The 19,031-nt window shown below is 34.6% G+C and overlaps 1 protein-coding gene and 1 long non-coding RNA gene across 3 annotated transcripts in view; both read right to left on the bottom strand.

Moving 5' to 3' along the window:
- Positions 1–17,063, bottom strand: part of LOC134737461 (uncharacterized) — a 73,515-nt gene extending 56,452 nt beyond the window's left edge. Inside the window, exons 1-2 of the long non-coding RNA XR_010122380.1 lie at positions 16,633–17,063; positions 6,000–6,085 (exon numbers count right to left, since the gene is read on the bottom strand). This is a non-coding gene — a long non-coding RNA (uncharacterized lncRNA). The remainder of the gene's footprint in view (positions 1–5,999; positions 6,086–16,632) is intronic.
- The window catches only part of ITGA4 (integrin subunit alpha 4), a 434,521-nt gene that overhangs the window by 257,229 nt on the left and 158,261 nt on the right, over positions 1–19,031 (bottom strand). The gene's annotated exons all lie outside the window — the stretch shown is intronic.

Raw genomic sequence — 19,031 nt, 5'->3', positions numbered from 1 at the left:
AAAGTTAAATACATGAAAAGGCATAGCATATTTGTTATGGGTAGGAAGATTCAGAATTGATAAGATATTAATTATCTCAAAATTAATTCATATTCAATATTTTGACCAAAAACCCCAAATGGTTATTTTATCTGAAGGCATAAATGCATGAGCATAGTTCTCAGATGAAACAGATGGGTGAGATTTTAGCATAAAAAAATAAAGTTGTAAAAGTAATGGGAAAACCATAAGAGTAAGTATTATCTAAGTCTTAAAGTAGAAAGCTTTCTAATTTGACATCAAAGGTTATAAAACATAAAGAAAAAGAGAGTTGACACATATCTGCATGGAAGAATATACCATATAATATAAAAAATCAAAAGACAAACGATAAATTGAAGAAAAAAACTTGCAACCTATTTACAACCTATGTGAGAGAAACGGAGTTAATATTCACAATATGTAAAGAAATAGCACATACCAAAAGCATATAAAAATTTCATAAAAAGAAATAGTTACATGACATGGAAAGGCAATCTCAAAGAAAACCAATGACCAATAATCACATCAAAGACAATCAACAAAAATGCCAGTTAATTCAATCATGTGATGTCATCTGTCATTCCTCAGAGTAGCAAAGGTAAGAAAGTACAAGTAATGCCAAGTACTGACGAGAGCAGAAAGAAATCAGTTTTCTCATATTTATTGGTTTTGGTAGCATAAATTAGTTCAATATTTTTGGAGGGCAATGTTTATTTTTAACATTGTCATTTTTGCAAAAATAAATTTAAACCATTGAAATGACCATCTAGCAGAACTTGTTAAAACAAATTAAGATATAACAATAAAATGAATGCAAATATTCATCAACACGCATGAGAGATCTATATGATTATGTGTGAAAAAAATCCCTGCCACAGTATAGCGACAAAGACGTGTTACCAAAAAAGTTATAAGACCAAATATGCAATCGAGTCACCTATAAATTATAATTAAGCTTACATCTATTTAGTACTTATCAGGTACCAGGCACTAAACTACATACCAAGTGCTATAGATGCAAGCATACACATATGCAAGCACACATCCACACATACATGTATACATATACATCCAATTTTTATCTTTGTGAAATAGGAAAGCTGGAGTAGAGGGTGGGTGGAGAAGGAAGGTAGGGAGGTAGGAAGGTTCAAGAAGAGGTAAGGTTCAGCAGGATTGTCTGATTTTTTTTAGTATGGACATACATTTGCTTTGTTATCAGGAAAAAATTGATCAAGATATTTCCGTTTTGAGAGAAAGCGAGAAAAATATGTGATATTTTGTTCGTTCACCAAAAACATTACTCACTATTTTCACAAGACTAACTATAATTTTGATATGAGCCACTTTACCAAAAATAGTGCCTTGTTCATCTTGGTATTTCATCTTAGATTTTTCACATGAAAAGTAATTAATATATGGTGGCTCAATTGAATGACAAGTTACTTTTATCAGACACTTTTGGGAATGATAAGGTTTTGTAGGTTGACTCTAATTCCCATTATGTTAAGAAATTAATGTTACAAAAATATACAGTTTTAAAAAAAATATGTTTTTCTTCATAAAATACTTATTTTCAATAATATGCAAAAGTACAGTTTTAGTTTTTATGAAAACTCTTTGGACATTTAATATTTTCAAACATATACATAATATTCTGCTGCCTTTAGTGGAGTCAAGTTCAAATATTTCTGTACATTACTTCAGTGCCATATTATATTGCATAAATATATTTATATTATTTAATTATATAAATAAAATATTTATATAGATATTTTATATTATAAATATTTACAATATAATAAATAATATAAATTTTATATTATTTATATAAATAATATTTACATAAATGTAATATATTTATATATTATTTATATAAATACAATATTTATATTATTTATTTATATTATATTGTAGCTTATACTACATATTATACACAAGCATATATACACACACATATTTTGGATACCTTGAACATACATATTCTGAAATGGATATATTCTAAGATCATATAAGAAAAATAATTTGTTTTACAAGAATGCCTCCAACAAAGAGGCACTGGGCCATCGCTTCCATCATGCTGTTTTAAGATATATTTGGGCTCACAAACACAAAATTAAAAGCTTTGTAGGGTAATAAAACACTTTGACTCTAGGGGCAGACCTATTGACCAAGACTGAAAATATGGAGAATGACGAAAAGGGGTCTTAAATTCAATTTTTAAATTCACAAAGGGTCACTGCCATAGAAACATTTATAACTCAAAGTTTGGCTTTCTGCTTTTCTGTATTGCTATCTTTTGCTGCCAGTTGGTGTAATGAAATATGACCACCTTAACACTAAAGGGAAAGATCATCCCATTTAATCAAATGAAATCAAATAACATGAAAAGTTCTCACCTCTAGGGGTATAGAATTGTCCTCCAACTGTCAGGTGGATATGTTTCAAGGATCCTCTTGATTAAGGCCTCCAATGTTTTTAGAAAAGAAATAACAAAACTTGTCATATAATATTGCACTGAAGTCATGTACAGAAATATGTGGATTTAAAAATCACAAATACAGCAGATTGAAGGTTTCAATATTTGACATCAATTCGCCCTCCTAAACACAGTGCTCTTAGTGTGAAAGTGTTTGTCAAACAAACAGTAATGTTTTCTTCGTAAATTTCTGTACTATCTTCCAGGAATGGCCTGCTAAAATGAATGTGGCTATGCATTCAAGGATATGGGAATCCAGCTTCTAAATGAATTTTTTTAATGAATATGTTGTACTTACATGGTACAAGATGTGTCAACTTCTAGCCCTAAAAAAACTGCCATTTTGATGCAGAATTCATGTATTAAGTAGATATAAATAAAAATAATTCATCACTAAACACTGCTGAGTTGCAACATAAGATTTTGATGAACTAAATGAGTAGCTACAGTCCCTGTTACTTAGTACTAAATAAGAGTTTCCAAAAATAATGAATTTATTTTTACTATAGAGAAAAAAACAATTAAGAACTGAGCATACCTACATTAAAAGATCTTATGAGTTAGAAATGTGAGGTAGAACTTGCTCTCCTGACATTATTTTTGCAAAGCATTGTGTAGATACTTTGTAAAAATTAAAGTCTTGCCTTCGCATGCCCAAATGTTATTTAAATTTAGTTAAAGGTAGATCTTTAGCAGAAAAATCACTTTGAAGAAAACATAGAGCCTATAGAAACACCATATTGAGTTGCCAGCTGTCCTAAGTGAAAGGTCTGATAGTGAATTTTTAAATATCAAATTAAAATCTTATACCTTAAAAAACTTAAAATGTGCAAAAGTTCTAAAATGAACTAGAAGCCAAGAAGTAAATGTTTGGTATTCAGTACTACCTGAAAATACAATGTAAAAATGAGTGTTAGGAAATTATTCCAACATCTTATGTCCTGTATCCATTTATTATGGGGGAAAATGGCAGGCCTATCCCAACGTATTAAATGTAAAGCCAGAATTAAGCAAATTTTAATCTTCTACATTTCCTTAAAGCTAAGCAGAGGCCTCAGTAACATGAACCCCTGACTACAGGAGTTGTTACTGAAAAAATATACTTAAAAAGTCTTGCTATTCCAAAACACAGCAGAGATCTACGTAGACTGTAATCTGATTAACTCTGCATGTAGGCCAAGTGTTGGTCATGAAGTTTTGTTGGAGAATATGTGGATTGTTCTTTGGTTCTGAAAGGTGAAAGAGTAGGGAAGTAGAGGAAATGATCTTCAAAAGCAAAGGTCATCTCCAAAATGTTTCTGAGAAGAAGTGGCTTTGTTCAATATTTCAAGACTTGTCTAATTATAAAACAATCGCCTACACTCTTGTTAAGAATACAGATTTCCAACAACGTTCACCTTGCCCAAATTATGATCCAGGAGGGTTGGAGCAGCGCCATAATCTGTATTTTTGAGGAGCACCCCAAGTGAGTCTTATGATGATAGGTTTGGCAAACACTTTCCTAATCTTAATTGCTCAACCTTGCACTTTACCAACACAGCCTGATAACTAACCATTCAGTGCTGAATAAAGAAAACCATGTTCATTCAACTAAACAAGATCAAAGAGAAAACAGATTTCACATTATTTTAATGGGTACAAATTAAGCCAAAAAATTAATTTATGTCATGTGTTCTTTTAAGTAATCTATTATAATTTTGTCAGTGATGATGCTAGGAAAAATGGACTACTGTAAGTCATAGCATGTTTTTATACTGTTACTATCTGATAAAGATGTGTTTTAACTTAAATAAGTAGAGAAATACATTTGTTATCCCATCCCAAGTCGTTATTCCATTTTCCAAAATCTTCTCCAAACCAACAATTTAATAATTCTTAACATGCAGCACTGCTACTTACATAATTAGCATATAGTGGCCTTCAGGTTTTTAAATTAACTTATTTATGTATTTATTTTTTCTAATTTCAACTTTTATTTTAGATTCAGGGGGTACATAGGGCAGGTTTGTTACATAGGTATATTGCATGACACTGAGGTTTGGGATATGAATGATTCCATCACACAGGGACTGAGCATTGTACTCAATAGGTACTTTTTCAGTCCTACCCCACTCCCCAGCTCCTTCCTCCATTAGTCTCCAGTGTCTATTGTTCCCATTTCCCATTTATAAGTGAGAATATGTGATATTTGATTTTTTGTTCCTGAGTTAATTTGTTTAGGATGATGCCCTCCAGCTCTATCCATGTTGCTGTAAAGGATATATATTTGCTCTTTTTTATGGCTGCGTTGTATTCCATAATATATTTGTACCACACTTTCTTTATCCAATCCACCATTGATGAGCCCCTAGGTTGAATTCATGGCTTTGCTAGATCTTAAATTAACAATCTAACATCACAGTTAAAGGAACTAGAAAAATAAAAACAAACTAACTCCAAAGCTAGGAGAAGACGAGAAATAACTAAAATCCAAGCAGAACTGAATGAAACTGAGAACCCAAAATCCAAAGGATCAAGGAAAAGAGAAGATTAAAATAAGCACAATCAGAAACAACATATGTAACATTACCACTGACATCACAGAAATACAAAAGATCCTCAGAGATAGTATGAATACCTCTATGCATAAAAACTATAAAACCTAAAGGAAAAGGAAACATTCATGGAACACACAACCTCTCAAGATTGAATAAGGAAGATATTGAAACCCTGAACAGACCAATACTATGTTCTGAAATTGAATCAGTCATTAAAAAAAAAAAACCTACCAACTAAAACAGGCCCTGGACCAGATGGATTCACAGCCGAATTCTACCAGATGTACAGAGAAAAGCCGGTACCAATTCTACTGAAGCTATTCCAAAAAAATCAAAGAGGAGAGACTCCTCCATAACCAATTCTACAAAGCCAGCACCACCCTGATATCAAAACTTAACAAAGGCAAAATGAAAAAAATTAGAAAACTGCAGGCCCATATCACTGATGAACATAGACACAAAAATCCTCAACAAAATACTAACAAACTGAATCCAGCAGCACATCAAAAAGTTAATTTACAATGATCAAGTACGCTTTATCCCTAAGATGTAAAATTGATTCAACATATGTAAATCAATAAATGTGATTCATTACATAAACAGGATTAAAAGCAAAAACCATATGATCATTTCAATAGATGTGAGAAAGCTTTTGATATAATTCAATCCTTCATGATAAAAACCCTCAACAAAAAAGACATCAAAAGAATGTACCTCAAAATAATAAGAACCATCTATGACAGACCCACAACCAACACCATACTGAATGGGCAAAAGCTGGAAGCCTTCCCCTTAAAAACAGGAATGGCCGGGCGCAGTGGCTCACACCTGTAATCCCAGCACTTTGGGAGGCTGACGCGGGCAGATCAAGAGATGGGGACCCTCCTGGCCAACATGGTGAAACCCCGTCTGTACTAAAAATACAAAAATTAGTTGGGTGTGGTGGTACATGCCTGTAGTCTTACCTACTCAGGAGGCTGAGGCAGGAAAATCGCTTGAACCCGGGAGGTGGAGGTTGCAGTGAGCTGAGATGGCGCCACTGTACTCCAGCCTGGTGACAGAATGAGACTCCGTCTCAAGATAAATAAATAAAAATAAATAAATAAATAAATAAGTAAATAAAATAAGAAAATCAGGAAGAAGACAAGGATGCCTACCCTCACCACCCCTTTTCTACACAGTACTGGAAGTCCTAGCCAGAGCAATCGGGCAACAGAAAGAAATAAAAGCCATCAAAATAAGAAAAGGAGTCAAATTATCTTCCTTCGCTGATGGTATGATTCTATACCTAGTAAACACTAAAGACTCTGCCAAAAGGCATCTAAACCTGATAAACGCCTTCTGTAAAGTTTCAGGATACAAAATCAACGTATAAAAATCGGTAACATTTCTATACACCAATAACATTCAAACTGAGAGCCAAATCAAGAATGTAATTCCATTTACAGTAGCCGCACATACACATAAAAAGATACCTAGGAATACATATAACCAAAGAAGTTAATAATCACTGCAAGGAGAACTTTAAAACACTGCTGAAAGAAGTCAGAGATAAAGCAAGCAAATGGAAAAACATTCCATGCTCATGGATGAAAAGAGGTAGTATCAATAAAATGGCCATTACCCCCTTCCATGCAATCTACAAATTTAACATATTACTATCAAACTACCAAAATCACTTTTCACAGAATCAATTTCACCAAAACAGCATGGTACTTGTACAGAAACAGTTTTTTTTTTTTTGATGAAGTATCCCTGTTGTCTTATATTGAGATTCTGAAGCCATGTACATATTCAATTTAATAAAACAGACTTTATATTAGAAAACAATTCAGAAAACAATATTTTGCTATTTTAAAACTTTTTAAAAGGCTATTCCTCCCCTATGCAAATAATTCTTCTTATCCATGATTATTAAAAGTATTTTATATTGAATAGTCCAGTGAGGATTTTTGTTGGTCCCCTTAGGATCCCAATCATCCCAATTGCTCCTTTGTTCTTAAAGTGCATGAATCTACTCTCACCTCAGATGATGGGCTCACAGTTTCTTCCACCAGCTGTCATCAGAAAGCCAATGAAAATGTTGTATTAAATAAGATAATTGCATATTACAACCATCTCTCAAGTTGCTCTAAATTCTTCCTTGGATCAATGAACTGGACTATCAAAAACCTACATAGTTGAACTGCATGAGCTTTATCTTTCATGGAGTTTGCATCACTGAATTGTCTACTGGTGGTAAGATGGGCTTTTCCAAAAGATCAAACAGAAAACAATACATTAATATTTTTGCTTCAGCATCGAGTGTTGAAACCATAATGTGTATTTATTGTAATATGCTCTCTATGTAAATCCCCTTATAAGAAATCCCATTAAGAAATTATTGTTAAGAAAAATGTTGCTTTATCTGAATAATTGGCATACTTTTCCCATATATATACTGAGAAATGATATGACTGAATATATTCTTTTAAATTGGTTGTCATGAATCTTAAAGACAAATTTAAAGCTTAAATTTGAAAGCTCAAATATACCAAGATACCTCTCTCTGATATTTACTCACACAGATATACATAAATTCACACATACTGACTCTAGTCTTTTCTTTTTTTAACTCTTAGATACTAAGAAAAATATCCTGATTATTTTCTACTATCATTTTTTTAAGTTTTAAAAATAATTCACCTCAATTATTTTGTGGGACATAAAAAGGATTTCCTACTTCTACTACTGTCAGTACTAATACTATCCAGCAACTATTAATGAGAATTACTTTGAGCTCAATTGCTAGGACTATTTCTATATTAAAAATGAAGTCATTAAAGTTTAAGGGGTTAAATAACTGATTCACAGTGTCACCAATGGTAAATGTCAGACTCAAGTTTTGAAGCTAGGTCTTAGGTCCGAATTTAATCTCATATATTCAACCACTGTGGTATGTTATAAATAACAAACGTAGAATTTACTAATTTCTCTAATAGAAATTAGTAAAAAAATTTCTCTAATAGAAATTTTAACAGTATACTGATTTGAAATCATAAACCATTGTTATGTGTCCATCTTTATTTTCCATTTTAAGTCAGTGATATTTGTATCTCACAAATAGAGCTTAATACTCACTCTATTGATTACAGGCTGATATATTAGGTTAAATAAAATAATTTTGCACCAACCTAATAGTTTGGATATCCCATCCAAATTTCATGTGAAGATGTAATACCCAGTGCTGGAGGTGGGGCCTGGTGGGATGGGTTTGGGTCATGGGGGCAGATCTTTCATGGCTTGATTCTGCCCTCATGATAGTGAGTGAGTTCTCATGAGATCTAGTTGTTATAAAACATGGCACTGCTCCACCCAACTCTTGTTCCTGCTTTCATTATGTGACATATCTGTTCCCACTTTACCTCCTGCCATGAATAAAAGTTCTCTGAGGCCTCCCCAGAAGCCAAACAGATGCTGGTGGTATGCTTCCTGTACAGCCTGCAGAACCATGAACCAATTAAACCTCTTTTCTTATAAATTGCCCGTCTAAGGTATTTCTTTATAGCAATGCAAGAACAGCCTAATACAGAGGCCATTCCTTCTATCTTTGTACCTCACACCATAACAATTCAGGGGCTTATACACAGTTATAAGGCAGAAAATTATCAAAAATTTTTAACTTAACAAAAACAACAAAAAACCTATCAATTAAACAAAAAGAAACTATTCTTCTGTTACTTAACTATTAGAGACTGAAACTTAATACTCCTACTCTGCTTCACTATTGGCTTCGTTGGTCACTAGCAAACTCATACTGCATTAGATTCCAAAATCAAATGCCTGAAAGAGATGTTAGAAGTTATGTATTGTGTGTCTGCCTCACTTGATTTCCCTCAAATCCTAGCACCTAATTCTAAGCTGCCATGTACAAGAAGTGTACTCTATTATATCAGTCTTAACATAAAGGTAGTTTCCTTGCAATAGTCTTCCTTTGAAAAATGGATCTGAGAATGACAAGTAGAAGGTGGCTGCCTACATTTCCTGCTAGTGGTAAGCATAATTTAGATTGTAGATTCTTGGAAGACTGCCATGTAGACAGGTGGTTCTCCACATTTTTATTCAGAGCTCAAATTTCTAAGTGCTGAGAAACCACAATTATAGATGGTATAAAATACATGGCTAGATATTCAAGGAATTAGTTTAAGTCAAATATTCATCAATTCTATCTTCTAACATTTGCTCTCTGGAGTCAGGAACTAAATATTCAGATGCCCTAGTCTATCAAATCATGGCATGTTAGACCTCAAAGCTTTGTATGGAATTTTCTATAAGTGCTGTTTCTCATTCCCATAGGGAAGTGAAAGCTATCCTTTAAATATAAACTATAAAGACTGTCAATTTAGACCAGCTTTATCAACTTATTTATTAGCAAAAGTGAAACAACAAAAAACAGTGTTTAAGCTTGTTTGTATTACATACACAATCTGAAAATGTACTTTATTCATTTACATGCATCACTTGATAGACAAAGTTAATAATCTTTAACAATTACTTTTATTGTTATAAAAGCAAATTGAAGTTATGCAAGGTTCTGTATATGCTTAAAGAGTCAGAAATCAATATTATTATATAGATCACTATCAAAGCAGGCTTCTTTCTTGGCCTCCAAATCTAATCAATTACAAGCAAACTTCCTAACAATTTCTCAAACCCGTCCTTTTCTCCTCATCACCACTGGCATGGCCTTTGTTCAGGCAACCATAATTTCTGGTCTGATTAATTACCATTGTCCTAACTGGGCCAAGTTTATCCTCTTTTGATCTATGCCTCACATTACTACCACGGTGTTATTTCTAAGAGTCAGTCCTAATTATTCCACTCCCTTGTTTAGAATCCTTTAGTAACACCCAAAAGACTATAAAGGATAAATCCTAACTGCTTATTATGTCACACAAGGCCATTTTAAATCTGGTATCTCCTACTCATCCAGCCTCATCTCCTATCACTCACTCCCTCCTTCATCCTAGGAATTAACAAAATGCTTTGCATGTAGTTGACAATCAGTATGTTGAATTAATGATTGAATTGTTTTAAGACATTGATACACGGAAAGGTTAAGTGACTTGTTCACTATCAATACAAGCTGCTATGGCTACTAAACCATTTTTTGCCACTTTATAAATGCACCAAATAATAAAAGAGGTAAGCAATTGCCTTGCTCTCCACATGATACATCCATTAGAGGACACTTAAAGTATTGAGTGTTCGGCCCTGAGTAAAATTTTTTTCTCCCTTAAATAATACAGATTATAAAAATTGGATAAAAATGTGGTCAGTCTCTGTACCAAGTTAAGAAATTGCTCCTATATTCATATTCTTCATTAATACCTTCTCCCAGTCTGGTCCTTCACTACATAGGCACATCTACGCAAACCACATGCTGTCAGTTGCCTTGCATATGCTTCCCCTGTGGGCTATTTCAAGGAAATTACCAGCTTTCAAGCGAGGTCTTGGAGTAATGTATAGGCTTCAAGCAACTGTGTGCTATTTTACTGTTATCCCTTATGTCTTTAACAATTTGCAATTTTATAAATCACAACATAAACATAATTTTAAAATAATTTTAGTCATATGTTTCAACTCTCATAGGAAATTGTGCTATGCTTAATGTATTTAATAAATCATTAAATAAACCAAATAAAAGTAGAATGTGATATAAAGAGACATGAAAGGCTTTCCCTGGATGAAATTTAACTTTACAAATGAGTCAAGAGACTTGACCAAGGGTAAGGCAGCCAGAATGTCTCAAGGGGGAAAAAAAGGCAATATACAAACAATTGCATATGATTCCACGTTAAAATAACTCCTGCCTTTTCTCCCTGTCATATGGATGCAACTATTTTGTCTTATAAGTTTATGTATCATTCACTCTGAACTTTAAAACTTTTTCATGTTACCCTTTGACAAGGCTCATCATAGAATGATATTTCAGGCTCATGTAAGTTTTAAACAGTGAATTATGATTCTTTCTTTCTGAAATCTTTAAATCTCTCTTTGTTTTTCTTCTGTTCTTCCTGGCCTCCCCAATATTTTATAGATGTACAATAAATTATATGTGATCTCTGTCGATATTGAGTGCCAAATGTGATGGAAACTAAGGCTTGTACCATTCTCTTCACTCTTGAATCTCCAATTCTGGTTTGGTAAAAGTCAAGGGTATCATTAATTATTCAATAAACGTTATGAGCATCCTTAACAATATAAGTTTCAATTAATTTTATTAAAAAGCATATGCTATGCAGCACTTTATGGTAGAAACAAAGTTACTATGAATAAAATAATTTAATCATACAGACAAAGAAGATTCAACTATTTTCTCTCTCTTACATCCTTAAGTGATGTCATATTGATGAATTATTGGGTGAACAATAATTTCTAATGAGGAAAGAGAACATAGAGAAAGATTTTAATTTCCCTGATTTACTTTTTAAGGCAAGATTTTGTTATTTTGCTTGTATTTGGAATTACAAGACCGAGGACTAGCTCAAATGTAAACTAATTTTAAGAAAGCTACCTAATCTCCCCTAACCTTCAATTTCTTAACCTGAAAATTAAAAGGGTTGGATTGGATCATTTAATCTCTAAATGCTCCCTAAAGCCCCTTCTACTTACAGCATTCTGCAATTTCATTTTGCTTTTTGTACATAATTTCTCACTCCCACTGTGATACTTTTCATAGATCAGAAATATCTTATTTGTTTATGGTTCAATGTTAAAATAAATATTTTATTTGCATAAACATTCAGGGAGCATAACATTTTCCTCTTATTCAGAAAGAAGAGCACAACCTCCGGGGGATGAGATACACCATAAGATCTCTCACAATTATTGTCACATTTTTATCATGATCATACCTTGAGAATGGGAGTCTGAACCCTTTATTTCAGATTGATAAGGAGACCAAATAGTTATCTAGAATATATATATATATATATTTGAGATCTCCCTTTGTCCCCCAGGCTGAAATGCAGTGGTGCCATCTAGGCTCACTGCAGCCTCAACCTCCCAGGTTCAAGTGACCTCCTGCCTCAGCCCCCAAGGTAGCTGGGACTACAGGCTTGTGCCACCATGCCAGGCTAAGTTTTGCATTTTTCTGTGGAGATGGGGTTTCGCCAGGTTGCCCAGGCTGGTCTTCAACTTCTGAGCTCAAGCGATCTGCCCTCCTCAGCCACCCAAAGTGCAAGGATTATGGGTGTGAGCCACCGTGCCTGGCTAGAACAAATACTTTTTAAAAAATAATTGGACCTTAAAGACAAAAAAATTAAAAGACCTATAATGGCCATAACTAATATTTATATAGTACTTATCATTAAAAGACTCCATGCTTTCAGAAATAGGCTCCAGAGTAGAAATAGGTTTTCTACATAAATTAATGTGATGGAGCTGAAGCACCAAGAGTTACTTGCTTCTTTGCTTAAGAATAGCAATTGAGGCCGGGTGCGGTGGCTCACGTCTGTAATTCCAGCACTTTAGGAGGCCGAGGCAGGCGGATCACAAGGTCAGGAGATCGAGACCATCCTGGCTAACACTGTGAAACCTGGTATCTACTAAAAATACAAAAAAATTAGCCGGGCCTGGTGGCGGGCACCTGTAGTCCCAGCTACTCAGGAGGCTGAGGCAGGAGAATGGCTTGAACCTGGGAGGCGGAGCTTGCAGTGAACCGAGATGGCGCCACTGGACTCCAGCCTGGGGTACAGAGAAAGACACTGTCTCAAAAAAAAAAAAAAAAAAAAAAGCAATTGAATCCAGCTGCTTTCCACTAGGTGAAGAGTCAAATATTGTAAAGTGGAAAATATCTCAGGGTGTCTGCCCATCCCACTTCTCCTTCTTTGAGAAGGGTCACTCACTGTCCTTAGTAGCCATTTTTGTACTTTGCTCCCTGCCCACAGCTGATCGGACTGTAAGTGGAAACTCTCCCCTTGCATAGTCAATCCATTGGCTGAATTATAACAATGAATATTTCTAGTAATTGAGTGAAGAGACACTAGCTAGTTTGTCAGTGGCACTCAAGCTGGAAGGCTATGTAAGCTAGGAGTGGGTGGAACATGCACCCTGAACTATCAAGAGAAAGATGGGGAAAGGGAGGGAAACAGAGAAGGAGAGGGGTAAAAATGGAGAAAGGGGTCGATAGGAGACAGGGAGAGTAAGAGAGAGAGGAGTGAAAGAGTCAAAGACGGGGGTGGGGATTCAAAGAGAAAAAGAAAGATAAAGAGCTCTATATCTCTACTCTTGGGTTGTATTTTAAAAATTATGCATCCCAATAAATTCTCCTCTTTAATTCAATCTAATTTGAGTTGATAATTTTTTCTTGTAAGATATCTTTCTATAAGATCCAATGACTCTCAAATCAGTCCAGGATTCTTTCCCTAAACTCTCTTTTACTGGGCCAATGTGGTATCTAGCAACTACTACTAATATTTGCAAAAGCAGGTAAGTGGGTTCCACTAACTATGAAACAGTTATCTATTTCCATAAATGATAGCTTGGCACCAAATACATTTAAAATGTGATGTGTTTTTTTTTCTTTTTCTTTTCTTTTTTTTTTTTTTTTTGCTCAATATTCTTTCTAGTCAAATTCTGGAAATAAAAAGAAGCCAAAGAATGACTTCAGTGAGATCCTGGATTTTCCCTTTCTCTACTTTTTCTGCAGAAAGTAAGTTTTTGTTCCAATAGTTATTATTAGAAAGAATATATTACGTAAAGTGATGGAAACTACAATTGATTTATAGGAGTTTTTGTTATTTCTGATCATTTCTTATGCCCCTGAGAATACAAAACTACTTAAAAATGCTTTTTGCATTACAAATTTTAGTACATCAGCATGGGAATGATTTAGGTTGCATTGAGTTTGAAAAAGTACAACAATATTGCTTCTGACATCAACAATTGATCCCCTAATTTTAAATCCTTTTTCTATGTATATCTGTCAGGTTATTTGGGTATACATTGGTACATGACATCAATTAGAAAAGGAGAACCATTATGAGTGACATAGAAAAAAAAAAAACTGGTAGGCAACGGTAAGGAAAGATGGACCTCAATGGAGAGGGGAAGACAAGAATAAACTGGATCTGAGGCCAGCTTCTCATGACCTCCAACTTCAATGCTGTGAGTGTTCTGCGATGGAAACTGCAACTGATTCATAAGAGTTTGTGTTATTTCTGATTACTCCCTAAGCTCAGACAAGAACCAAACTATTTAAAAATGCTTCCTGCATTATAAATTTTAATAAACTAGTGTGGAAAAAGCTGGAGCTCATTATCACAGAGCTCAACATGCACCTTACTTGGGAGTCAGAAGCTGCAGGCCTTGCCAGGAGCTGGAGGAGCTGCAGGCCCGCCACTGCTCGGCACCAACAAGGTGAGCCCTCAGACAGATAGCAACACTAGAGGGCTGCAAACAGAGCAGCGCCCTCAACTGACCTTCCCAGCATAAAAGAGCATGCTTTCTACTTCACTTCCACCTACCACATCTTATGCACTGTGTCTCTTGCACCTCACATTAACCCGGAAGTACACAGGCAAAGAATAGAGGGAAATATCCTTGCAGCTTAGTTAACTCAACATCATGTATATCCACCACACTGTGGTTCTTGCTTGCTATCATCGTCTTATTGGTGAAAAACCAACAAAGCCCAAATCATAACCTCCTCATTGATTTGACAAGTTATTCTTGGGTTAAAACAAGAAAAATTATAACATTACTAAGTTTCAAGTTTAGTTTTTTTTCTCACCAGAAACACAGTGTTTTGCATATCATAAGTACTCATGAATATTGATAAGTTGAATTACATGAAATCAGGTGCTTTACAACCCACAATATATGCTTGACCTAATCCCTCCTTGTTATCTGTGTTATTGTCCCTTGACCATCAGATTGAGCCACATATTTATTTTTCATTTACTGTCTCTTGCCAGCTCTTTATTGAGTACTTGCCAGTAATATACAACATAATATAACCTATGGTTAGTTCCCATGGCTCTTGAAATTTTTCAAATTCTAAAGACAGAGTGTCTGATGACAAATAGCTGGATTTCTAAAATATTCATGTAAGTAAAAACTGTATGACTGGAGTTGTTGTGCTGCACTTTTCTGAAGGGATAAACACAACATTTAATTCGTTTTACACTTTGGCTGTTTGCAAAGCTTTTCTGGGTTGTACGGGTCATTTTTATGTAAGATAAATCGACATGTCTCCTATTAGTAGAGCTCTGCTTTTTCCAAGTTTCTTAATGTTTGAGAAGTCATGGAACCCTCATAAGAATGTATGAAAGTTATGTACCCTCTCTATATATCTATATATATCTATATATCTATATATGTATATATATGTATATATCTATATATCTATCTAATCTATATATCTATACAGATATCTATATATCTATATAGATATCTATATATACCTATATAGATATCTATATAGATATATAACTAGATATCTATATATCTCTATATCTATCTCTATATCTCTATATAGAGAGATATAGAGATATATAGAGATATGTAGATATAGATAGATAGATATAGAGATATAGAGATATATAGTTAGATATATATGATTTTATACAATTGTAAGGGAGTCAGAGACCCTCTGTAGCCATCTACAGATCCTCTGGAAAGCAAATAGACCTCAAATCTAAAAACTTCTATTCTTGTCTAATGATGATGGTTATGAAGAAGATACTTGAAATCTCTAAGATATTAATTCAAATGTATCATAACTACATTAAAATCTCCTCATTGGGGTGGAAACACTTAAATTACATTTAAAAAAAACCCTGCAAGCATCTCTACCAGGCAATGACTCTGTGACTCTGACACTGTTTTGATGTTTACAGGCTGCCTCTTCCATACTATCTGTGTTTTTATTTCTTTTCATTATAATTTTGACCACCTGCCTGGTGTTCTAACATAGTTCTTTCTAACTTAATTGATGCCCAATTCGTATGTTTTAATACATTTTAGATTACCATATATTATATGAATCTTACTCTTCTTTATGAAAATGTTCTCAAATTTTTAAATCATGTTTTTACATTTGATGCATGAACCTCAAAGTTATTTTCATTCCATGTGGTGCTGATCTAATGTCAAGGTTTGGATACTGTTGACAATCTCCAAACAAAGGAAGAGATTTCTGTTTTAGTAGTTGAACCCAGTTGATTTTAGAAAGTAAGTTCTCACAATTTAAAAATGTCCAGTTTCACAAAGAGAATTTTTTTCAGCCTACACACATCTGTATAGATTGTCCATCGTCTAAATCACAAAGCACGATTCTGATTTTTAATTTGTTCTGGCATGAAATTAAGTGCAACATCTGTTTTGCACATGTTTTACCTTTTTATCCCTTTTGCTCATTACTGCAGTTTTCCTACCCAAAGGTTTCCAACTGAAAATGTTTTTGAAACCGTGATCTGTATTCTTAAAGGTAAGAAAATTTTTAAAATTAGTTTTCTGTGCTTAAAAATTAATAAACATGTTATATTGCCAAAGTGAGTAAATCCTCACTTTAGTAAGGTGATCCTCACCAAATTATAAAAAAGAAGCACTTACATATCACTGTGTGTAAAACTGGCTTCTCTTTAGCAAGGTGGTGAGGAAGATATAAAGTATTACTCAGGTGTTACCATGCCCTCCTGACATAGCTGTAGTTTTGCCTCGGATGAGGCAATGTGGACGCCATGCCCTCCTGCATAGGTTCTGCTTTGGGGGTTGGCCAGAGCTCTGTCTCCCTGAACTCCATCCAGCCGAAGTCTGTGACTCCCAAAAAAGTAAGAAAGAGGGAAAATGGGTTGAGAGACTGTTACTGATATACTGCATTAGAAGATGAAAACTTCATAGTAAAATATCATAGGTGGGGACAAAAGAGAACAGTATATTCTAAAAAATTTCACTGAATCATTTTTTTTTCACATACAGTCAGGCAGCCATGGGGATACGTTCTGAGAAATGCATTGTTAGGTGACTTCATCATTGTGCAAATATCACAGAATATTCTTAGACAAACCTAGATGATATGGCCTATATATACCTAGACTATGCAGTATAGCCTATTGCTCCTTTGGCTGCAAACTTGTCCAGCATGTTACTGTATTGAATAATGAAGGCAATTCTAACACAATGGTTAAGTATTTATGTATCTAAATATAGCTAAATATTGAAGAGGTACAGTGAAAATATGATATAAAAGATTTAAAAATGTTATGCCTGCATAGGACGCTTACCCCCGAATGCAGCCTGCAGGACTAGAAGTTGTTTTGGGAGAGTGAGTGAGTGAGTGATGAGTGAATGTAAAAGCCTAGGATACTACTGTACACTACTGTAGACCTAATAAACACTGTGCAGGTAGGCTACACGACATTATTTTTAAAACTTTTCTTTCTTCAATAATGAATTAACCTCAGCTCACCCTAATTTTTAAATAAGCTGTAATTTTTAAAACCTTTTGACTCTTTTGTAATAACACAGCTTAAAACAAAACACATTGTATAGGTATACAAAAATATTTTATTTATATCTTTTCTATAAGCTTCTTTCAATTTTTAAAATTTCATCTTTATACTTTTAAACTTTTCACTTAAAATGAAGACCAAAGCAAACACATTAGCCTAGGCCTACATGGGGTCAGGATCATCAATATCACTATCTTCCACCTCCACCTCTTGTCCCCCTGGAAGGTCTTCAGGAGAAATAACATGCATGGAGCTGTCATTTCCTATGATAACAATGCCTTCTTCTTCTGGAATGCCTCCTGAAGGATCTGCCTGAGGCTGTTTTACAGTCAACGACTTTTAAATAAATAAAAGCAGTACATGCTAATAATGATAAAAAGCATAATAAATACATAAGCCAACAACCTAACCTTTTATTATCAAGTATTATATACTATGCAGAATTAAATGTGCTAGACTTTTATACTACTGGTATTGCAATAAGTTTGTTTACAGTAGTATCACCACAAACACTTGAGTAATGTGTTGTACTATGAGGCTACCATGTCCCTAGTGATAGAAATGTTTCAGCTCCATTATAATCTTAGGGGACCGCCATTGTATATGCAGTTTGTTGTTGACCGAAACATTGATATGCAGCACATGACTGTATTTTTCCTTTCTTCTGCCCTCAGATTTTCAGCTGCTAAGCAGATTTCTTTTCTTTTCTTTTTTGCTTTTTTGAGACAGAGTTTCGCTCTTGTTGCCCAGCCTAGAGTGCAATGGTGCGATCTTGGCTCACTGTAACCTCCGTCTCCTGAGTTCAAGTGATTCTCCTGCCTCGGCCTCCCAAGTAGTTGGGATTACAGGCACACACCACCATGTCCGGCTAATTTTTGTATTTTTAGTAGAGACAGGCTTTCACTCTGTTGGCCAGGTTGGTCTTGAATTACTGACCTCAGGTGATCCGCCTGCCTCAGCCTCCCAAAGTGCCGGGATTACAGGTGTGAGCCACCGTGCCCAGCCTAAGCGGATTTCTAAATTCCTTGCTTAGAGATACTTGAAATCCTTTCCTTCTCTCCCTAAAGAGATTCTGCTGGGTGATGGGGAGGGGAGGAAAGAGGTAGATGGCTCCGGGAAGACCAAGAGGGGGAGGAGAGATTCCTTGGGATAGGAGAAAAAAACTGTGTGGGTCCCTTGCTACTGTATGTGTGTGGAGGGTTTGTCTCCAGGGTCAGAAGTCACATACATATGATACCATTGTGTGAAAACAATAACCATCATTCACCAGTGTCCAGAAGGAAACCAAAATAAATATGCCTGAAAATTAAAGGAACTTGTATTGAAATAGTTTGCTCTTCTTCTAGTCTATAAAACTTTTATGAGCATTGCTTTCCTTTTAAATAAAAAACATTCACAAAATGAAGATGATAACCTTTTTTAGCTCTGTTTTCCAAAAGAAGGCCAGTTGGAGCCACATAATTTAGGTGCCTCAAGCTATCTTTCTCCTAATTACTGCAT

Source organism: Symphalangus syndactylus, chromosome 8 (assembly GCF_028878055.3).
Source record: "Symphalangus syndactylus isolate Jambi chromosome 8, NHGRI_mSymSyn1-v2.1_pri, whole genome shotgun sequence".
Taxonomy (NCBI): domain Eukaryota; kingdom Metazoa; phylum Chordata; class Mammalia; order Primates; family Hylobatidae; genus Symphalangus; species Symphalangus syndactylus.
This window is presented reverse-complemented; position numbering and strand designations above follow the sequence as displayed.